Raw genomic sequence first — 24,693 nt, forward strand, 5'->3', positions numbered from 1 at the left:
TGAGCAAAATGTGGCATTTCTCATGTCATTTGACTAATTATCTAAAATGGCCTTCTGAAGATTGCAGTGAAAAAATATACCTTGTGTGCTGGTTAGGTAGGAGCCCCTGGTCCCACAGGTGAGACCTGACTTCACTTTCTGACAGTTGCTGCTGTCTTGACAGGAGTTACATTACCAAGGACACGTGTCCACACATGCATGTATGTTGTCCTGAGTCCCCAGGTCCCTCCTGACGACTGAGAGTGTTGCCTGCTCAACTCCCCAAGCACTGCCTGCAGGTGAAGGGGCTGGCTCTTCTGAATTTGCTCCTTCCTTGGAGCAAAACCTCCCAACTTCTTGGCTCAAAAGGCCATTCCAGCTTCAGCTTTACTGATAACATGGCTGCAATTCTATCAAGTCCAGCCCACCTTCCCCCAGGTCTGCTTTCCTCCTGCCTCTCACTTCCTGATCACTAATCCACCACTTGCCCCCAAGGAGTCTGCTCCCTGGGAATTCACCCAAGCCATCACCAGTGGGTCCCATATATCCCTAAGTAACATGCATAATGTGCTTCACTGTGCAAAACTCCAGCATTTAATACCCCCCCGCCTTGTGTATTTCCCATCCAAGCCTGTACTTAAGCTTTGTTATCAGAAATGCAGAGGGAACAGCAGAAAGTGAACTAGTATTCACGGTTGTTCCACTTCTTTTATACGCATCATCTACTGCACCCAATCTGTGTCTCTGCAAAGCAATTGTTACTACCTCTGTTTTAAAAATATGTTAGCCAGGGAGATCAAAGGGACAGGGAGACTTGCCTAATAACTCTGTTCATTTGTTAAGTTTGTCATATTTATATTATCACAGTACACTCATCTCCACGGTAGACTTACATTCTTCTGTCAACAAAATTATGCCAAATATTTGGTATTTTCTTATGTGATTGAGTTTATGTAATTTTTAAAGCACTTAAGTTACATTATTACAGGAAAACTGATGTTTTCTTAAATTATTTTCACCAACATAACTGCGGAGGACGTTTTGTGCAGTGTAATTTACCACTACATATTATTCTAGAAATACATTTATGTTTACATTAGCACACTTTTTGAAGATGAGGTGAATACAGAAGTGGCAGAAGGGTATTAGATAATTAAAGATTTCTTAAATGTCTAGAATTTCACTTATTTCAGAGGTTGCATTCTTCACACTTTCATGAAAACTGTAAACCAAAGAAATTCCAATACAAGCTGCATGCATGCCTTACTTTATTTGGAAAAGGTCTTTGATTTTATATTTATGGGGAATGTATGTTTTGCAAATAATGATTATTTTCTGATAATAATAATGTCCTGTCTGAGCTGTTCATAAATGTACAAAAATAAAACAAAAATCATCAAGAATCCCACAAATGTAATTACTTCTGATCTTTTTGTCATCATCCTACCAGGTATGCAGGTAAATATGAATAAGCAACATTACGTGCAATATTACATGCATTATAGTATAGTGTTTATAGATGATCACCTTTTTATGACTACATATGTTTAATTACCATAAAGAAATTAATTAGCTTATGTTAAGGTTTTGCTCACATTTGTCATTTAGCTTTCCAACTATGTGAAATATTCTATAGTGGAAAAGCCTTATCATCATGAAGTATAAAGTGAAAAGTTAAAACAAAGCATCCTGAGGAGTTTTATCAGAAGACAGGAATTTGAACATTAGCCTAAAAATACTTCTTTGATTCACGAGAGCATTTTGGAACACATATCGCAAAGGGTACAACTTTCAGGTTGTTAGAAGCTTCTATGGCCAACTAACATCATTCAGTTTCAGGGCTCACCATGGTTAAACTCTTACTAATGCGCGTTGAAAGACTGAGTTATAAGTTGACCGATTGTGGCAGCTTTGTTTTGTAAACACCGTCTTTGGCATATTTGAGTTATTTTATTAAGCCTGGTTGTCTAGTTTTATGGGGCTGAAACTGCTGTTGAATGATTCAGTTCTGTCTACAGTGTTCTGGACCCTTTCGGGGCTCATTGTTTTGTGGCACATAGATTGTGAGCGTCGTCGCCCTTGTCTATCCCCTTAGCATTAAATTTTCTTTTATTAACAAAGAAGCTAAATAAAACTGTACTGTCTAGCTTTCACTGATCTATTCTCTTTTCTCTTTCCATTGATTATCCTAGATAAGGTTTAAAGTGTCAGTAGATTTTCAATTTACAAAGGTGTTCCCTCTCTTGCAACATTGGTAGTTAATTAAAATAGCTTCAGAGAGTTTTCTAATACCTCGTCTTAAGATATATATATATGTCGCTGTGTGTTAAAGGTTTCATTTTCATATAAGTTTGTCTCATCTTTTAATCTCCAAGTACCATTCACACTTTTGTAGAATGTCAAATGTCAATAAACGAATTAGAATTTGCCAATATCTTTGTGGGTTCATAGTGTTCCCTTTCATTTAATAATGAAAACTGCTTTCTTAATACTACTGTATCTATGTTGGTATATGACATACTGCAATGTGGCAATAAGGAATACTGCTTTGCTCATACTTCTGTCTTATCGACCATATCCTTTAGAAGGTTCAGCCAAAGGGAGGCAATAAAAAAATGCTGATGCTAAATTGACCAACATTATGTGATAAGTTATTTTGTTCTTACTTGAATCTTCTAAGTTTCTTTTTATCTCTGAGGGATAAAAATATGGGGAAAAGTGACAAATGCAAAATATTCCAATTTTGACTAGGTCTCTGGCTTTGGTTACTGATTTTTATTTCTCCCCTAAAATAGGGATACATTGTTAATTAGTTCAATGGAAATATACCTCCTTGCTAACACTTTAATAGTTTAGATCAGAAAGTTAATCCTCTTAGAAGCATTATACTTGGTGCACTCTGCTGCTTTATGTCTCATTTTTGTCATTGAACATGAAGGGAATGTAGCACTTTAATCATAACTCTGCCAACATCTTTAAATTCAGGCCAGTTGACATTTTTTGTTTGTTTGTTTGAAATTTTTGTCACCAAGAAAGGCACGGTTTCTCTCCTTCTAGACTGAGATGGTGGTATTGTATTATTGGTTATCAAAATCTTCATGGCTTTGGGAGTTTGAAGTGGTGAATATTCATGATGTGTGAAAAAGCGTGATACGTAACTGTATGATCCTGATTATATGAAAATGGATGCTTAGTTGTGTAAATACATGAATGAGACCTAGAAGGACGCGTCAGAGGTAAACCGCTTGTTGTGATGGATAACGTTGCTTTTTGCTTCTTGTGTTTTTGGTTTCCTGTTATGCACATGTTAACTTTTAAGAAATAAATGTTATTTAATGTTTTAGAACCTTTTTAAAGGGTTGTTCTAATAAAATATTCTAATAAAAATCTCTACTGAAAAACCTTCAAAAAGAGACAGCAGACACATTTATTATTCCAAAAGGGACAGGTTTCTGGCCACCAGCTACTTGCTTAACCTGGACTTGGTAAGTCCGTTGAAGGAAACCATCCTTTTCAATACAGAGATCTCTTTCTCCAATCTGTGTCCTGAAGAAACCCTTCTTTACCGGGATAATGGTGAGGTTTTACAAGCTGAGGTTAATAATCAAGGCTGACCCCCTGTCTGGAGACTCTGGCACTGTGCCCAAGAAAAGTGTACTCAAGCTCCTCATGACCACTGTTTGTGTGAAAAAAATAGATGAAACGACCACTAAGGGAAACTTGAAGAGAGAAACGGATGAATTAAATGCATGCCATTTAGCTTGAGAACAGGATTTATTTGAGATAGAAGAGTTTCATTTGTGATTCTGTGTCTGTATGGGGTGTGTATTTGGGACGTTAGAAGAATTGCAAGCATTGAGAGCTTGTAGCAGTGGTGGTATAAGCTGGGGGTGCAGAGTAATGCTTCGGCCCGTCTGAGCCTCACTCTCTCTAGCAGGGGTACAGCCACCTCTTCTTTGCTCACCTTTTGCCTCTTTCAGTCAATAACCACGTTCAGCAGCGACTTCCTCCCGTCATAGTGTTTCTCTACCCCCCGATCTTTGAAAAATAAGCACTTTCCTGCTTTTCTCGATTTGAAAGTATGTTTTGCCACGTTTGTTCTGTTTTGTTTCTATTTCTTCTGAAAGCAGTTTGCTGCACGGTAACAGTGTTAGTAGATACTGGAGACAGGATGCTTTCAGGTATGAATTCCCCTTTCCTGAGAAAGTTGCCTTGCATTTGGAGGTCAGTCCCATAACTGGCTTCATGGTTTCTAAAGCCCCACCCCAGGCGTGTCACACTTCATCGTTTCGTGTGTTTCTCAAGAACACTAAGCAGTGGTGTGAGCAGGGGTGTGTGTGTGTGTGTGTGTGCAAGAAGGTACACTAGGGTGGGGCAAATACAGTAGCACTGACGTGCACATCACCGTGTGTAAACAGACAGCTAACAGGAAGCTGCCGTACGGCTCAGGGAGCTCAGCCCGGTGAGCTGTGGGGACCTGGAGGGACGGGGTGGGGATGGAGGGGAGGGAGACCCCACAGGGAGGGGATCAGTGTACATTTCTGGCTGATTCATGTTGTTGTACAGCAGAAACTAGCACAACACTGGAAAGCAAGTATACTCCAATTAAAAATGAATAAATAAAATAATAAAAATAAAAAGGAGGGTACAATAGATTAATCATTTAGTAGATCTTTAAAATGTGAATTTTAAGTGTTTAAATAGGAAACTTTGACATAATTTTCAAAAATAGAAGCTCGGATACATGTATTTCTTCTCCTTGTTTTCAAAATTGCAATAATACAACACAAGAAATTTGGGAACAGAAGTAAATATATCCGTAGCAGCATTGCATACTTGAGAATAGTAAAACAGTGAGGAATTTCTGGAAAATATAAAGGAACTAAGGGCTTCCCTAATAGCTCAGTTGGTAAAGAATCCACTTGCAATGTGGGAGACTCTGGTTCGATTCCTGGGTTGAGAAGATCCCCTGGAGAAGAAGAGAGAGGCTACCCAATCCAGTGTTCTGGCCTGGAGAATTCCATGGACTGTATGGGGTCACAAAGAGTCCATGGGATCACAGAGAATTTCAGAAAAATATAAAGGAAATAAGGTGAAAATGAGGTAAAACAATAAAGCTAAATGCAAACAAGAAAATACAGAGTTAAGGAGAAAGGGCCCTATTACTTAGGTTTCCAGAAAAATTTCAGACTGCCTCTAACTTTGATCTGAGGTAGCCTTAAGTGTAGGGCTCACCGTTTGATGGACATCAGGATGACTTTATGTACACTGATTTGCAGCCAGAAGCTGGGACATAACCGACCTGCCCAGCCTAATCCTGGAAAAGTGAACAGCAAATGAGTCTAGGGACTACAAGCCAGAAAGGGCAGGAAGTGAATGGTTTGATGGAGATCACGGATGAGAGAGGTAGAGGAAATAGATGTGTCTGATAAGAATTTTTAATTTGTTGCCTTCGTATGTGTGCTGTAATATCTTCTGACATCTCACCTATAGAAGCTTCAGTAAAGGCAGCTTCACTTACTGACATTTAATGTAAGATCAGAATCCTTCGTGGGGGATAAAATGTGTGCCAGGACTATATACAAGTTGAGAAAGATATTATCTTGCAGATAGAAGGACAAAGGAAGTATAATGCCTGCCCTGCTCATTTGCAAACCTTTTAATCAGGTACAGCGTTGAAATCAAAGGTGTGAGCAAGACATACTTACCCGTCACTTAAAATTTGCCAACTTTGAGAAAATGCATGAATTTCAAGTCAAGATTTTACCTCAGAGAAGATAGGTAATGGGAAACCACATGTGCTTTTATTTCAAGATTTTCAGTGATTCAATATATATTCGTGTATATAATACAGAGGATTGTGTGAACTTGTCGGTGAGAAGAGGTGAAGGACTGTGGTTTCAAAAGTAGAAGAGTAAAAGCAGAATTAGTGTAAGAGTATTCCACTTCCTTGCTATGCCCCTGGTGATCCAGTGGTTAAGGCTCTGCACTCCCAACACAGAAGGCACAGATCCCTGCCTGGGGATCTAAGGTCCCACATGCTGTGCAGTGCAGCTTAAACAAATAAATAAATGCTCTTCTAGAAAACAATCATTGGGAAGTATAAAAAATTACAAAAAAAGAGTGTTTAACTTCCTTAGCACATATTAAGCAAACACATGCATAGGTAATAGTAATTCTGATCAATAATTAATATTTTCGAGTTCCAGAGAAGATTAGTCTTTTAACAAAGACAATTGGTACAAAATATGTCACTGGCAGGAAGAATAAAATAGTGAATATAGTTTGAATGGGGAATTAACAAGGTTCTCCATTAGAACCCTGTTTGCATGCTGTGTATTTGGAATAGAGTGGTTGATGTTAAGAAATTGAACAGAGGAAAAACTGATCAGAGGTTAACAAAAATGATAACTTCATCTACATACACATTCAATTTGTACTACTTCAACATGGGTTTTATCCTTACTGGTAGCACAGCTACAGTCGAGGGAATTATAAAATAGGCAAAAGAAAGAAGAAAGGGGGAAGCAAACTTAATGTTTACTTTTTGTAGGATGAAGAGAAAGAGTATCTTAACGACGTAATGAAGATGTCAGAAATACATACCGTGGGTTATGTTTGTTGTGCATTTAATAATATTTCCAGTCTTATTTTCAGTGCAGTCCAAAGGACCGATGAGACTGCCGATTGTGCTAATGACATGTTGATATCCTCTTCATATTTTCCACAGTGAGGGCTCAGTATTAAAAATAAAAAGACTTTATTTTATTGTTCAATTCACAGATCCTCTCCCTGAAAATAAGTCCATGTGTGCTGGGGCTTAGGCCAATCTGAGAACCAGTCTTCTCTTTAAAGACAATGTTACTGAGATATCTTTGACATATATAAGTTTTACATATTATGGTATAAAATTTAATGTTTTTATATATCTGGATAAACTGAAAAGATTACCATGATCAAGCTAAATGACTTCTTCATCACTTCTACATAGTTACCCTCTTATGTGTGTATGTGTTGAGAAGATTTAAGACTTACTCTCTTAAGGGATTTCCTGTGCGTACTAGAGTATTAGCTATAGTCACCGTGCTGTGTCAGACGTCCAGAATTTACTATCCCCGTAACTAAGTCTTTGTGCCCTTTCACTGACATCTCCCCATCTCCCCCACACCCCTACTCGCCCCTGGTGACCACAGTTCTGCTCTGTGCTCTTACAGGCTCTGCTTTTTCGATTCCACATATAAGTGAAGTCTGCAGTAGTTATCTTTCTGTGTCTGGCTCATTTCACTTAGCATTGTATCCTCCAGCTTCATCCATTCTGTCTCAAATACCAGGGTTTTCTTCTTTTTACAGACTGAGTAATTTCAAATTTTGTGTGTATATATGTATATATGTCCAGACACACAGTTTAACCTTGAATCACGTGGCTGTTAGGGGTGCTGACCCCCAAGGTACTTGAAAATCCTGACTAGATAGCTAAAAAATAACTAATATCTTTGTATAAGCCCCCTTATCTGTTGTTCTACAGCTTCAGAGTCAACCAACTGCAGATCCTGTAGAACCTATTTATTGAACAACAACAACAACAAATCCAGGTATAAGTGGATCCACTCCAGTTCAAACCCATGTTATCCAAGGGTCAGCTTGCACATACACACCCCCACACACGCCGCATCTTCTTTACCCACTCATATGTGCACACCTGAGATGCTTCCATTTCTCACTTATCATGAATAACGCTGCAGTGAACACGGGAGTGTAGATGTTTGTTTGAGATGCTGATTTCATTTCCTCTGGATCCACTCCCGGAAGTGAAGTTGCTGGATCGTAGGATTGTTGTTGTTTAGCTGCTGTGAAATGTTCAACTCCTTTGACCCCATGGAATGTAGCCCTCCAGGCTCCTCTGTCCTTGGGATTTCCCAGGCAAGAATACTGAGGTGGGTTGCCATTTCCTTCTCCAGGGGATCTTCCTGACTCAGGGATTGAGCCTCAGTCTCCTGCACTACAGGTGGATTCTTTGCCACTGAGCCATGTGGGAAGCCCAGATCAGAGAGTCGATAATGGAGACCCATCATGGAGACCTCCATGGAGGTCCATTATAATCAAATCATTAAGAGTTAAAGAGACAATTTTGAAAGCAGCAAAAGTGACTTGTTACATATAAGGTTCAGCAGAAACCTTGAAGGCAAGAACAGTGTGAGATGATATATTCAAAATGCTTAAAGGGAAAAAACACTGCCGACCAAGCCAGTAAACCTGGAAAGAGTAGCCTTTAAAAATGGAGAGGAGACAAAGGTCTCGGACAAATAAAAGCTGAGGGAGCTCATCACCACTAGACCTGCCTGACACGAAATGCTAAACATAGCTCTTCAAGTTGGAGCAAAGGATGCTAACTCAGCAAGACAAGAGCATAAGCAAGTATGAAACTCATTGATAACATTCACATATAGGCAAAGCCAGGTTAGACTCTACTACCTTAATGGGGTGGGTAATTATTTTTAATCCTCATTTAAAGGTTGAAAGACAAAAGTGTTCAAAATAACTGTAGCTAAATATTAGTGAATGCACAACACAAACCAATGTAAACTTCGAATGCCTCTTTCCCCTCAGTGCTCCCAGAGGTTTGGCTTTAGACCCCAGGAGATAAACCTTTGCAAGAGGCTCCATGTTCAGTCAGGTTGTCTCCCGAGGGACCAGCCCCAGATCACTTCACACGTGATCACATGAGTGCTGTTCAGAGGAAGCCTACTCTAGTTCCACTTATTTACATTTTATTCTGGATGCCCCACTTAGCATATTAAATATATTTTAACAACTAATATGTGGGTTCAGAACAAGCTTGGTAAGTCATATCTTCACCACGGTCCCTATCCCTCTGTAATTAAATGTGTTATCAGATTAAGTGGGTTGGTGGCTTGAAGGAAGACATTAACAATATTGATATTTTACTTAATAATCAATGTTGAATACTACAAGGTTTGTCTTCTATGGGAAGATTTCTTATTCAGAACCTAGAGAAAAGAGAATTGGAGAGAATTCTCTTCAAAGAGAATTCATTGTTGACTTAAGAAAAAAATCCTTTGCCCAATTCGTACTTCCAGGGAGGCTATTCCAAGAATCTACCACTTAATTTCTGTAAGTAAAATCTGGCATGAACATACTCTTTTTTCTGAGGAATATTTATGTAAATAAAGCAATAAAACTAAGTATGCATATGTGTGTCTATAATATACATAGTCAAACACAAATAAGTAACAATTACTATATAGCTTGGAGACATGTGTAAGGCCCTGTTTGAACTTGTAAGGAAAGATAAAAATATGGCTGTTTTATAAGGAGGATATTCATAAACTAAGAGTTATTTTGCTGTTTCTACTCTTTCCAGTTCCTTCTAATTATTTATGGCATTATTTTGTTTACTTTCCCTGTGCAATGAGCTTCTGGAAAGAAGGAAATGAGACATTGTAGGTGGAAGTATTCCAACAATATAGGCTTCCCTGGTAGCTCAGACAGTAAAGAATCTGCCTGCAGTGCAAGAGACCTGGGATGAATCCCTGAGTGGGGAAGATCTCCTAGAGAAGGGAATGGCAACCCACTCCAGTATTTGTGCCTGGAGCATTCCATGGACAGAGGAGTCTGGTGGGCTACAGTCCATGAGGTCGCAAAGAGTCAGACACAACTGAGCGACTTTCACTTTTTTCACTTTCATTTCATACAAAGATGTGAATTTTAATTCATTTTTTTTTTCCTCTGAAGTGACTCTGAATTATTTGAACTTAAGGGCTCCAAGAATTTAATAGGAATTTAATTCCATATTAAACCTAGACTAAAAGTCAATGGGATACACTGTGAGGATGTGAGATTTCTGAAATGTTTCTTACATACAGATTACCTGACACTCTGCTGTGCTTTGCTCTGATACCATCAAAACCAAAAGCTATAAGACTTAGGGACAGTAAGAGAAGTGGGGCAAGTGAGCTGTTTTTCCTATGTGTCCTTAGAGGGGAGGAGAAAGTGGGCAGTGGTCACTGTGGGGAGGAGAGGGACACAGACAGAACCCTAGAACTGGCCAGTAAAAGGTGTAAAAAAGGGTGAAGAATTTGCCTGCATCTGTGATCCCAGCTCAGGTGGCCAAATTGACAGATACTTGTATTTGGGGGCTCTCTCTTAGTGTGTCCATTAGAGTCACCTGACTTGGGTGAAGTGCGGTTCTTTGCAGCCTCCCCCAAAGTTCTTGAACCAGAAATACTGAGGGTAGCCAAGGAATCTGTGTCTTAAAGAGTTCTTTAGGTGCTTCTGTTACAGGCTGTTTGAGAATCACTGCCCCGTGTAATACATATCATCTCAGAAGCAATAATTTTAAAATTCAATAGTAATGTATGTCATGTATTTAGTACCAACGGGCAGTAAATTTTCAGTACAATAAGCTGTGGCTATAATGATGGTTAATTCTTGTTAAACACTATAATCTGCTGGGAGAAAAGTCCAGGTTGGGAAACTAACATGTATAATCATAGATTTTAGTGTTTATAGTGTCCTTAGAAAAATGGCCCAGGGACACCTCAGGTGACCTGTACACAGATCTCATGGGAAGTGAGAAGGGCTTGTGTCTGTGTGTGATCAAGTCCTGTCCAACTATTTGGGACCCCATGGACTGTAGCCCACCAGGCTTCTCTGTCCATGGGATTCTCCAGGGAATACTGGAGTGGGTTGCCGTTTCCTTCTCTAGGGGGTCATCCCGACCCAGGAATCAAATCAGTGTCTCCTGCATTGGCAGGGGGATTCTTTACCATCGAGTGACTAGGGAAGCCCTTGAAGGGTCTGAGTTTCAAAAATTAAAATCAGCGCTTAGGTAGTGATGTTGCAATTGGTCCTCTGACCACAGTGCGAGTAGCAAAGATCTGGCCCGTGGCCCCTTTTACTTATACTTGGCAGTCCTGTGCAGCCCCTGAAGCCATCTGAAACAGGAGTTTGAGTGTTTGTGGAGAAGCCAAAGACAGAAAGTAGGAGCAAGTTGGGGCTATCTGAGTTCATGGCCTCCCCTCCCTTGAATTGTGGCATTTGTCCGTCTGTCTTTAGGAAGCCATTCAATGCTTCTCAGAGAGTTTGGAAAGCAACCATACATTGCTAAAATTTTTATGGTCACTTTCTATTAATTTCACACCTTCAGAGGGAGACAAATATAACTTTAGATCAAAGGAAGACCATTGCACAGAACAAGCCATACGTAACTCCTACCATGTAGATTGTACTGTGCAGGGCCATCCAGAAGGGTCCACACTCCTGCTCTGCTTAGTAAAGCTTTCACTTTAATTTTATTTTGAACATTAAAGCAGTTTCTTTTTTGAAACTAAATTTAGTTTTAATCGCTGACTCATATACATGGATCTTGGTGTATAACTACAAGGATGCTACCAAGGGAGATTTCTTGGTAACCTCCATTGTTTCACTGGGCTTCCCAGGCGGTGCTAGTGGTAAAGAGCCTGCCTGCCCATACAGGAGACATAAGAGATGCAGGTTTGATCCCTGTGTTGGGAAGATCCCCTAGAGAAGGGAACGGCTACACACTTTAGTATTCTCCCCAGAGAATCTCATGGACAGAGGAGCCTGGAGGGCTCTATAGTCCATAGGGTCACAAAGAGTTGGACATGACTGAAGCAACAGAATGCACACATCCTTCTGCAGTTTGGAGAGTTTTCCAAGAAATGATTGAAAATATGGTCTCCACTTTAATAAAGGAAGCTGGGTGGTGTTGAGTAAGTGGTTCTGTCCTTTAAGCAACACAGTTAAGGGCTTAACTGTGCAGTGTGACAGAGCAGTAATAGTGCGACTTGTTTAAGTGGAGCCCATTTAAGTGGAAGGCTTTTTACTGCGTCTGACTCTGCTCTTTTAGGGCTGGTGAACTTGTCCTTAATTGGATTTGATCCCTCCATCATGCATGGCTGAAGACAAATTTAAAAAGCACACATTTTAACTCAGTAGAGTTTCCTTGAATTATGCAGTTTTATATTAAGGTCGTTACACAAATTTTACACAACTTGAATTCTATGCATGCACCTCAGTCTAAAACGTTATTGAATCAAAAGAATAAGCTATAGTAAAGCTATATTTTTATGATTAACAGTCCTAAAAACAGTAATTGCAGAGATGAAATATTTACCCTGTGTTGGCCTCAGAAACCTTGTTTTAAATACCCATTCCTGGAGTCAGCTTCTTCTGAGTTGAAGCTGGCATTGCCTACAGCTCTGGGCTTCCATTTTCCCAGTCCTAAGCTCAGTAAAAGAGAACACCTCTTTTTTAGTTACTACAGAAGAAAGCCTCACTTACCACCAAATTCTCTGGTAAATGCAGGGAAAGTGGGTAGGAGGTTTTAGAGTCAGCCCTGACTCTCTTATGGAGGAAGAAATATTTTCTGGATGGAGGTACATGGAAAATAGCACAGTCCTTCTAAGGTGTCACAGAAACTCAAAGGGAATAAATATTAGCCAAGTTCTTGCATAGACCAAGAACGAAATCTTTTTTTTCCCCCAAAATTTTCTATGGAAAATCACATAATCTTTGCAAACTCAAAAAGGGCACTTTGGCCTGTAATAGATTTTAAAAGTGCTTCTAAGAAAAATTGGGTCATAGCTTCAGTTTTATATATTTACCTTGCAGGCAGGATTTGACTGATTATTGGGGTTTCAAAATAATCTGAACTTACTCTAAGAAAATTTTTGAACTTGGAAACATTTTATTGCCTGTTGTTCTTTTATGAGTTTTGTATCTTAATATTTAGCACTTAAAGTGATTTTTTTAGTTATTAACAAACAATTTACTGGTGGATAGACTTGGTTTTCAATTTCATGTTATTCTTTTAAAAAGAATTGGCCACACCAAAAGAATTTGGCCACACCAATCAGAGCAGAAAAAGAAATAAAAGGAATCCAAATTGGAAAAGAAGAAGTAAAACTCTCACTATTTGCAGATGACATGATCCTCTACATAGAAAACCCTAAAGACTCCACCAGAAAATTACTAGAACTAATCAATGATTATAGTAAAGTTGCAGGATATAAAATCAACACACAGAAATCCCTTGCATTCCTATACACTAATAATGAGAAAACAGAAAGAGAAATTAAGGAAACAATTCCATTCACCATTGCAATGGAAAGAATAAAATACTTAGGAATATATCTACCTAAAGAAACTAAAGACCTATACATAGAAAACTATAAAACACTGGTGAAAGAAATCAAAGAGGACACTAATAGATGGAGAAATATACCATGTTCATGGATTGGAAGAATCAATATAGTGAAAATGAGTATACTACCCAAAGCAATTTATAGATTCAATGCAATCCCTATCAAGCTACCAATGGTATTCTTTACAGAGCTAGAACAAATAATTTCACAATTTGTATGGAAATACAAAAAACCTCGAATAGCCAAAGCTATCTTGAGAAAGAAGAATGGAACTGGAGGAATCAACCTACCTGACTTCAGGCTCTACTACAAAGCCACAGTTATCAAGACAGTATGGTACTGGCACAAAGACAGAAATATAGATCAATGGAACAAAATAGAAAGTCCAGAGATAAATCCACGCACATATGGACACCTTATCTTTGACAAAGGAAGCAAGAATATACAATGGATTAAAGACAATCTCTTTAACAAGTGGTGCTGGGAAATCTGGTCAACCACTTGTAAAAGAATGAAACTAGAGCACTTTCTAACACCATACACAAAAATAAACTCAAAATGGATTAAAGATCTAAGCGTAAGACCAGAAACTATAAAACTCCTAGAGGAGAACATAGGCAAAACACTCTCTGACATACATCACAGCAGGATCCTCTATGACCCACCTCCCAGAATATTGGAAACAAAAGCAAAAATAAACAAATGGGACCTAATTAAACTTAAAAGCTTCTGCACATCAAAGAAAACTATTAGCAAGGTGAAAAGGCAGCCTTCAGAATGGGAGAAAATAATAGCAAATGAAGCAACTGACAAACAACTAATCTCGAAAATATACAAGCAACTCCTCCAGCTCAACTCCAGAAAAATAAATGACCCAATCAAAAAATGGGCCAAAAACTAGATAGACATTTCTCCAAAGAAGACATACAGATGGCTAACAAACACATGAAAAGATGCTCAACATCACTCATTATCAGAGAAATGCAAATCAAAACCACTATGAGGTACCATTTCACACCAGTCAGAATGGCTGCGATCCAAAAGTCTACAAGCAATAAATGCTGGAGAGGGTGTGGAGAAAAGGGAACCCTCTTACACTGTTAGTGGGAATGCAAACTGGTACAGCCACTATGGAGAACAGTGTGGAGATTCCTTAGAAAACTGGAAATAGAACTGCCTTATGATCCAGCAATCCCACTGCTGGGCATACACACTGAGGAAACCAGAAGGGAAAGAGACACGTGTACCCCAATGTTCATCGCAGCACTGTTTATAATAGCCAGGACATGGAAGCAACTTAGATGTCCATCAGCAGATGAATGGATAAGAAAGCAGTGGTACATATACACAATGGAGTATTACTCAGCCATTAAAAAGAATACATTTGAATCAGTTCTAATGAGGTGGATGAAACTGGAGCCTACTATACAGAGTGAAGTAAGCCAGAAAGAAAAACACCAATACAGTATACTAACGCATATATATGGAATTTAGAAAGATGGTAACAATAACCCTGTGTACGAGACAGCAAAAGAGACACTGATGTATAGAACAGTCTTATGGACTCTGTGGGAGAGGGAGAGGGTGGGAAGATTTGGGAGAATGGCATTGAAACATGTATAATATCATGTATGAAACGAGATGCCAGTCCAGGTTCGATGTACGATACTGGATGCTTGGGGCTAGTGCACTGGGGTGACCCAGAGGGATGGTATGGGAAGGGAGGAGGGAGAAGGGTTCAGGATGGGGAACACATGTATACCTAAAGAATCTAAAAAAAGAAAAAAAAAAAAAAGAATTGTGCTTGTGAAAAAAAAATAAAAGAAAAAATTATTTTATCAAGATCTATTCCATCTTTGAAAATTCCATCCAAAGCTCTTTTTTTTAATTTTTAAAAGTTTTTTTTTTAATATTTAATTGGGAGACAGTCGCTTTACAATGTTGTTTTGATTCTGCCATTCGTGTTACAGCAGCAGGAATCAGCACAGGTTTCATATTTCCCCTCTCCCCTGAGCCTCTGTCTCATCCACCCACGCCACCAGGGTGTCACAGAGCACCAGGTTGAGCTCTTCAGTCATAAAGCAATTGCCCAGGTGGCACTAGTGGTAAAGAATCTGCCTGCCAATGCAGGAGAGGCGAGAGATGTGGGATCGATTCCTCGAGGAGGAAAAAGGCAACCCACTCCAGTATTCTTGCCTGAAAATTTCCACAGACAAAAGGAGCCCAGCAGGCTACAGTCCATGGGATCACAAATGGCTGGACACAACTGAGTGCACATGTGCGTGTGCACGTGGACACACACACAGACACACACACAGACACACACACAGATACACACACACACAGATACACACACACAGACACACAGACACACACACAGACACACACAGACACACACACACAGACACACACAGATACACACACAGACACACACAAACACACACAGATACACACAGACACACAGACATGCACACAGACACACACACAGACACACACAGACACATGGACACAGACACACACGGATACACACACAGACACACACATGCACACAGACACACACACATCTGTTTTACATATGGGCATGTATATGTTTGCATGCTACTCTCTCACTTCCTCCCACCCTCTCCTTCCCCCACTGTGTCAGCAAGTCTATTCTCTATGTCTGCTTCTCTGTAGTTGTACTGAAAATAGGTTTATCAGTATCATTTTTCTAGATTTCATAAATAAGCATTAATGGACAGATATGTGTGAAAGAATGAAATTAGAGCACTTCCTAATACCAAACATAAAAATAAACTCAGAAATAAACTAAAAACTTAAAGACCTAAATGTAAGGCCAGAAACTATATACATATACAATTCTTAGAGAAAATCATAGACAGAACACTCTTTGACATAAATTGCAGCAAGATCCTCTATGACCCACCTCTTAGAGTAATGGAAATGAAAAAAAAAAAATGGGACCAATTAAACTTAAAAGCTTTTGCACAGCAAATGAAACCATAAACAAGATGAAAAGACAACCCTCAGAAAGGGAGAAAATAATTGCAAATGAATCAACTGACAAAGGATTAATCCCCCAAATATACAAGAAGTTTATGCAGCTCAATATCAGAAAAGCAAACAACCCAATCAAAAAATGGACAGAAGACCTAGACGTTTCTCCAAAGAAGACATTGTGGTTGTTGTTCAGTTGGCCAGATGTGTTCAGCTCTTTGCAAACCCACGGACTGCAGCACACCAGGCCTCCCTGTCCCTCACCATCTCCTGAAGTTTGCCCAAGTTCATGTCCATTGCATTGGTGATGCCATCCAGCCATCTCATCATCTGGCACCCTCTTCTCCTTCTGCCCTCAATCTTTCCCAGCATCAGGGACTTTTCCAATGAGTCAGTTCTTCACATCAATGACCAAAATACTGGACTTCCAGCTTCAGCATCAGTCCTTCCAATGAGTATTCAGGGTTAATTTCCCTTAAGATTATCTGGTTTGATCTCCTTGCTGTCCAAGACACTCTCAGGAGTCTTCTCCAGCACCACGGTTTGAAGACATCAATTCTTTGGCATTCTGCCTTCTTTATGGTCCAGCATGCAGAACCAGTACGTGACGACTGTGAAGACCACACCCTTGACTATATGGGCCTCTGTCAGCAGAGTAGTGTCTCTGCTTTTCAACACACTGCCTAGGTTTGTCGTAGCTTTACTGCTAAAAGGCAAACATCTGATTTCACGGCTGCCGTCACCGTCTGCAGTGATTCTGAGCCCAAGGAGAGAAGCTCTGTCACTGCTTCCATCTCTTCCCCTTCTATTTGCCATGAAGTGATGGGGCCAATGCCATGATCTTTTTTTTTTTCTTTTTTTTTAATATTTAGTTTGAAGTCTGCTCTTTCACTCTCCTCCTTCACCCTCATCAAGAGGCTCTTTAGTTCCTCTTTGCTTTCTATCATTAGAGTGGTATCACTCTCACATCTGAGGTTGTTGATGTTTCTCCCGCCTATCTTGGTTCTGGCTTGTAACTCACCCAGCCCAGCATTTCTCATGATGTGCTCAGTGTACAGATTAAACAGACAGGGTGACAGCAGACAGCCCTGTCTTACTCCTTTCTCTATCCTGCACCAGTCAGTTGTCCCGTACAGGGCTCTAATTGTTTCTTGCCTTGCATGCAGGTTTCTCTGGAGGCAGGTAAGATGCTCTGGTATTCCCATCTCTCTAAGAGGTTTCCCAGTTTGTCATGATCCACACACTCAAAGGCTTTGGCACAGTCAATGAAACGCAGATCGATGTTCTTTTGGAATTCCCTAGCTTTCTCTATGACCCAATGAATGTTGGCAATCTGATCTCTGGTTCCTCTTCCTTATCTAAATCCAGCTTGGACATCTGGAAGTTCTTGATTTGCATAATGCTGAAGCCTAGCATGCAAGATTTTAAGCATGACCTTCCCAGCATGGGAGATGAGTGCAATTATCCCATGTTCAGCACACTCTTTAGTACTACCCTGCTTGGGAATTGGGATGAGGATTGACCTTTCCTAGTCCTGTGGCCACTGCTGGGTCTTCCAGATTTGCTGACATATCAAATGCAACATTTTTATGGCATCATCCTTTAGGATTTTGAACAGTTCTACTGGAATTCCATCACATTCAGTAGCTTTATTCACAGCAGTACTTCCTAAGGCCCACTTGACTTTGCACTCCAGAATGTCTGGTTCTGTGTGGCTGACCCACCATCATAGTCATCTGGCTCATCTGGATCTTTTTTATACAGTTCTGTGTATTCTTTCCATCTGTTCTTGATCTCTTCTACGTCTACTAGGTCTCTCGTGTTTATATCCTTTATTGTGCCCATCTCGGGCAATATGTTCCCTTGATATCTCCAATTTTCCTGAAGACATCTCTAGTCTTTCCCCTTCTATTGTTTTCTTCTAGTCTTATACACTGCTCATTAAAGAAGACCTTATTGTCTCTGCATGCTGTTTTTGGAAATCTGCATTTAGTTGGATATACATTTCCCTTGACACACAGATGACCAATAAACACAGGAAAAAATGCTCAACATCACTCATTATTAGAAAAATGAAAATTAAACCTACAACGAGATGTCAGCTCATACCAGTCCAAATGGACATCATCAAAAAATCTACAAACAATAAATCCTGGAGAGGGTGTGGAGAAGAGAGAACCCTCTTGCAGAGTTGGTGGGAATGTGAACTGACCCAGCCACTATGGAGAACAACATGGAGATTAAAAAAACAACAACAACTAGATATAAAACTACCATACAATCCAGCACACCCACTATGGGGCATAGACCCTGAGAAAATCAGAATTGAAAAAGACACATGTACCCAGGTGTTCATTGCAGGACTATTTACAATAGCTAGGACATGGAAGCAACCTAGATGTTCATCAACAGAGGAATGGATTAAGAAGCTGTGATACAAAGGAACAGATTGGAGTCAGTTCTAATGAGGTAGATGAACCTGTTATACAGAGTTAAGTGAGTCAGAAAGAGAAAAATAAAACTTTTATTCAGAGTACTTGAAAAACAAATTTGTTTGATATTATTAATAGTATAAAACACTTTACTCTCAATAACAGCATTTTTATTTGCCTTGTTATCAACCTGAGTTTCTCTTAGAATGGGAGCTTTTAAAAGCCATGTATTTTAAGATACTGTTAATTTTATGATATATCCTAACAGTGGCATGGGAGCATTTTAAAGAAGGTCTGTGTGTTCAGTTGCTCATTTGCTTCTGACTCCTGGGGACCCCGTGGACTATAGCCTGCCAGTCTCGTCTGTCCATGGAATTACCCAGGCAAGAAAACTGGAGTGGGTTGCCTTTTCCTTCTCCACGGGGATCTTCCCAGCTCAGACACACTGAACGTGTGTCTCTTGAGTCTCTTGCATTGGCTGGCAGATTCTTTTTTACCAGTGTGCCACCTGGGAAGCCCAATGTAAAGTGTAATTACATATAAAAAATAATTTTTAAAGACTTGGGAACGTGTATACCAAACAAAATCACATTTCCCACGAGAGCAATCATTTTCTTTTTATTAACACAGAAACACACACATACACACAAAACACAAACACATACATAGCCTCTGTTGACTCTGGGGAGAGGAGGAAGGAGGGACATTTATGCAGTAGCCTGCTGCTACCGCAGCGTGCTTGTCATTGTTCTTAATATGGTGCTGTGTTATCAGAAATTTTAGTGGCAAATGTCAAAAAAAACCCCCTCAAACTGACAACTTAAAAATTGAGTTTATTGACTCACTAATGAAAAGTTGTGAGTGGAGGTCAGAGAGGAGACTATGCCCAGGCTGAAGCCTGGCCTCTGCCGTCGGGCTGTCCTGGTCCCACTGCTCACTAACTCCATACAGTTTTGCTCACTTAGTGCTGAATATTGTGAGAAGTATTTAGCAACAAGTATTGCTAATAAGCAATACTTATTCAGCCTCCGTCTCACTGTGTGAAGTGTGCAGAGTGTTGTATGAGCAGAATGAGACGTGACACCTAGACAGCCCACAGCATTACCATACACTTTTCTTTTCTAAGTCCTTTCTCTGCCCTTTAACCAACATTTTCCCATTTCCCCCAAATCCCAGCCACTGGCAAACGTCACTCGGCTCTCTGTTTCTGTGACTGACTTTTTTAGGTTCTGCATGTAAGTGAGATAACACACACAGTGTTTGTCTCTCTCTGACTTATTTCACTTGGCAGAATGCCTTCCCTGTCCACTCATATTTTCACAAAAGGCAGGGTTCCCTTCTTTTTATGGCTAAATAATATTCCATTTGGTATGAATACAGTTGATCCTTGAACAGCATAGGAGTTAGGCGTGCCAACCCTCCATGTAATTGAAAATCCATAATTTCTTATAGATTGTAATTGAGTCAATTTTTCAATCTGTTCTGATACTCTGTCTTTATTGGTTTGTTTCAGCTATTTACACTTAATGAAATTATTGCTACGTTAGCACTGAAAAATTTATCATTGGATTCAGTTCAGTTCAGTCGCTCAGTCATGTCCGACTCTTTGCAACCCCATGAATCACAGCACGCCAGGCCTCCCTGTCCATCACCAACTCCTGGAGTTCACTCAGACTCACGTCCATTGAGTCAGTGATGGGCCTCCAGCCATCTCATCCTCTGTCGTCCCCTTCTCCTCCTGCCCCCAATCCCTCCCACCATCAGAGTCTTTTCCAATGAGTCAACTCTTCGCATGAGGTGGCCAAAGTACTGGAGTTTCAGCTTTAGCATCATTCCTTCCAAAGAAATCCCAGGGCTGATATCCTTTAGAATGGACTGGTTGGATCTCCTTGCAGTCCAAGGGACTCTCAAGAGTCTTCTCCAATACCACAGTTCAAAAGGATCAATTCTTTGGCACTCAGCCTTCTTCACAGTCCAACTCTCACATCCATACATGACCACAGGAAAAACCATAGCCTCAATATGCCAGCAAATTTGGAAAACTCAGCAGTGGCCACAAGACTGGAAAGGTCAGTTTTCATTCCGATCCCAAAGAAAGACAATGCCAAAGAATGCTCAAACTACCGCACAATTGCGCTCATCTCACATGCTAGTAAAGTAATGCTCAAAATTCTCCAAGCCAGGCTTCAGCAATATGTGGACCATGAACTTCCTGATGTTCAAGCTGGTTTTAGAAAAGGCAGAGGAACCAGAGATCAAATTGCCAACATCCGCTGGATCATGGAAAAAGCAGGAGAGTTCCAGAAAAACATCTATTTGTGCTTTATTGACTATGCCAAAGCCTTTGACTGTGTGGATCACAATAAACTGTGGAAAATTCTTAAAGAGGTGGGAATACCAGATCACCTGACCTGCCTCTTGAGAAATCTGTATGCAGGTCAGGAAGCAACAGTTAGAACTGGACATGGAACAACAGACTGGTTCCAAATAGGAAAAGGAGTACGTCAAGGCTGTATATTGTCACCCTGCTTATTTAACTTCTATGCAGAGTACATCATGAGAAATGCTGGACTGGAAGAAACACAAGCTGGAATCAAGATTGCCGGGAGAAATATCAATAACCTCAGATATGCAGATGACACCACCCTTATGGCAGAAAGTGAAGAGGAACTCAAAAGCCTCTTGATGAAAGTGAAAGTGGAGAGTGAAAAAGTTGGCTTAAAGCTCAACATTCAGAAAATGAAGATCATGGCATCCGGTCCCATCACTTTATGGGAAATAGATGGGGAAACAGTGGAAACAGTGTCAGACTTTATTTTGGGGGGCTCCAAAATCACTGCAGATGGTGATTGCAGCCATGAAATTAAAAGACGCTTACTCCTTGGAAGGAAAGTTATGACCAACCTAGATAACATATTCAAAAGCAGAGACATTACTTTGCCAACAAAGGTCCATCTAGTCAAGGCTATGGTTTTTCCTGTGGTCATGTATGGATGTGAGAGTTGGACTTTGAAGAAGGCTGAGCACTGAAGAACTGATCATTGGATTACATGTTTTCTATTTGTTCTGTCTGATTTTTCTTTCAATGTTTTCTCTGTCCTGCTTTCCTGTAGATTATTGAATGTTCTGTTCATTTTCTTGTATGGGTCACTCACGAGTCTGCTCAGAAGTTTATACCCAGAGTGAGGAATCCTTTCCACCAGCTGTTTCATCTTGCATCCTCCTCCTTTTATTCTGCAGTTGGATGGGGAGAGTTGCTTTTTGCTCTCCTTTATTTACTTAATGGTCATGGTGAGGTTGATCACTTAGTCTCCACCCCACCATCTCTGCAGCTGAGAATGATGACTCGGCAGCGTTACTGAAAGGTAGGGAGGGCTACAAGGACCTTTCACTGCATACTGAGGTTTCCAACCAGCCTGCCTTCTTTTCTCGTTCAGTCTTCTGATGCTTGCTCTATATCTTTCATCAGGGGTTTTACTTGTACTTAGCAGAAGCAGTGGGGTAAAATGTGCCTCTTCTCGCCTCAAACTGGAAATGTGATCTGTACCAAATTTCTTAATCATTTGTATTATTTTAATGTGGCCATTGTACTGTGCATAAAATAAAATCACACCATTTGGGGACTGTTGTTTTGTATATAACCTTCCCTTCTCTTTCTCTCTCTCTCTTTCTGTACACACACACACACACACACACACACAGAGTCTGTGTTGAGTATTCAGCTTCACAGTCTGGTTGAGCTGCTTTCGTAAATCTCACAGTCTCCATGTTATCGAGTAGGATATTAAGGAAACTTTATTTGTGGGGATGAAGAAAAGAAAATGTGGATGATATGAATTATGTCCCAAAGCCAAAATACTATTTAAAAATACCAACCTTTGTTTATTCCTGCCAGGAAAGGAGTATTTGAGGGCTTTTTATTTTTAAAAATGATTTATGTAAAACTAGCTAGTGTTATATTAAAAGAGATGAGCTAACTGCACTTTCAGCTAATAAGCCATTTAGGAGGTTTTATAAAGATCTAGAATTTTATTCCTTGCGGGGATAGTGGTGGTTTTCTACTCTACTTCTTCATTTTAAAAAGGAATAATTTAAGACAACTTCACAGTATTTACACAGTCTGAATCTATTGTGTTATATTTTCGTAAGATAACAGAATTTTCAGGGAATGACTTGGACTAGTTAATCTCTTCTTTATGTGTTGAAATATTTTTAATATTTTATACAAAGTACATTTTCTGGAATTACAGAGTAGGAAGAAATCACTACTAATATACTATAAATATACTTTTACTGACTTTTAGATCAGTTACTGTTAAAGACCTATGGCTACAGTATTGTATTTTTTAGGTATTAATATTTCCAGGGTGCTCAATCCTTAGGCAGTAAGTTTCTGCAATGTCAATAAGTCAAAGGCCATTCATTCCACTCCTGTTCAGTGATGTCTCTGCAACTCAACTGCAGAAATGTGATTTTTTTTTTTTAATTTTTAAAATTCCCTTGGCTGTGCCCCTCAGCATGAAGGGCACTTAGTTCCCTGACCAGGGACCAGAGATTCAACCAGGACCCCCTTCAGTGGCCGCCTGGAGTCCTAACCACTGGACCGCAGTACCACAGACCTGTTTTTACAGCATGTGTTTGATTGGACACTGGCTGCATGCATATTGAGGTGCATTTTGAAATACCTTTGGGTTAAACAACCTCTTGCATTGATCTACCATCTACCCAGTGAAGCTTTCCCTCTCTTGTTCTTAGTTCTTTCCTTGTCTAGCTTAAATCACACTATTCCCTTTACCGTCACCCCCTTGCATGTTCCCTGGAGCACGCCCCTGGTGCCCCCCCGCCCCCGCCTTCCCCTCTCTGCTGCAGCCCTGCACCCAGGCAGGTGAGTACCCCAGACACAGAGACCCGGGCTGGCTTGCTTCCCGCTGAAGTCAGCATTGTTGACTTGCCGTGAGCTCCGCAAGCTGCCGGGAGTCCAACAGTGTCGCCTGGTGTACTTCTTCTCTCCATCCGCTCCATGATTCTCATACTTCCCCTCACTCCCCAGACCTGCCCAGTTTTCTCCCCGTTTGGTTCTCCATCCATGAACTCGCTTCCTCTTTCGCTGTGAAAACAGAAGCCACCAGCCGGGGCCCCCACGAGCTCCCCTCCTTCCGCCTTCTCTGGACAAACATCCTCTCTCTCGTCCCCTCCATCCCCCACCCCGCTCACGCCGTAGGTCCTGTTTTTCCTGGTGCGAGTCCATCCTGCAGTGGTTTACCCCAGTGTCTCCTGACACGACCTTTTTCCTTCTCAGCTGGATGTTCCGCATCACGATCCCAACATCCCATTTTTCTTTCATCTTAAAATTTTTCTTGTCACCTTGTCTTCCCCTCTACCTTACACCCCTCTTCCCCTTTGTAGAAACCTCCTTGGAAGAGCTGTGTGCGTTAGTGACCTCCAATTTCTCTCCCACTTTTTTCTTTCCTTCACCTTGTCCCAAAACTGTGGTCTTGGAGGTCACTGGTGACGCCGTGCTGTTGAACAGGTCAGCTCAGCCCTCATCCCATCTGACAGGCTGGAGACAGATCACTTCCTTCTAGCGAGGGGTGACCTGCACTAGGCCTCTGCTCCTCTGCTTCTTCTCCCACCTTCCTGGACACTCTGCTCTGCCTGTCTGCTGGCTCCTCTCCTCCCTGACCTCGGGATGTCAGAAGAACTATCGTTGTAACCGTTCTATTTCCTTGGTGATTTCATCCAGTGTCCTGACTATAAGTTTTCTCTAAACATTGGTAACTCCCAACTTGTATTTCCTCGCCTGGGTTTCTCCCCTAAGCTCACATAGCTGTGTGAGACCTGTCGGGATGATTGCTACTTAATGCCTGTGTCAGTGTGTGATCAGCCCACCCATCAGTCAGCCTCCCACTTGGAGCGTGGCCGGACAAGCGCCTGTCGTTCCCCTTTAAGATCTGCTCCCCTCAGCTTCACGGCACTTTGCTGCTAGCTTTTATCCTCACTATCGTCCTCTTCTATCTTGTCTCATCCCATCATAGCCATTCGATACCATTCTAATAATTCTCAGCAGTCTACCCTCAACCAATCAGGCGGAGTCTTGC

At 40.6% G+C, this 24,693-nt stretch overlaps 1 protein-coding gene across 2 annotated transcripts in view; it reads left to right on the forward strand.

Annotated features, from left to right (window-relative positions):
* Positions 1-24,693, forward strand: part of ZNF385D (zinc finger protein 385D) — a 1,003,514-nt gene that overhangs the window by 242,671 nt on the left and 736,150 nt on the right. The gene's annotated exons all lie outside the window — the stretch shown is intronic.

This window comes from Bos grunniens, chromosome 27, assembly GCF_055505025.1.
Source record: "Bos grunniens cultivar Pamir isolate PY7600 chromosome 27, Bosgru_T2T1.0, whole genome shotgun sequence".
Classification (NCBI taxonomy): domain Eukaryota; kingdom Metazoa; phylum Chordata; class Mammalia; order Artiodactyla; family Bovidae; genus Bos; species Bos grunniens.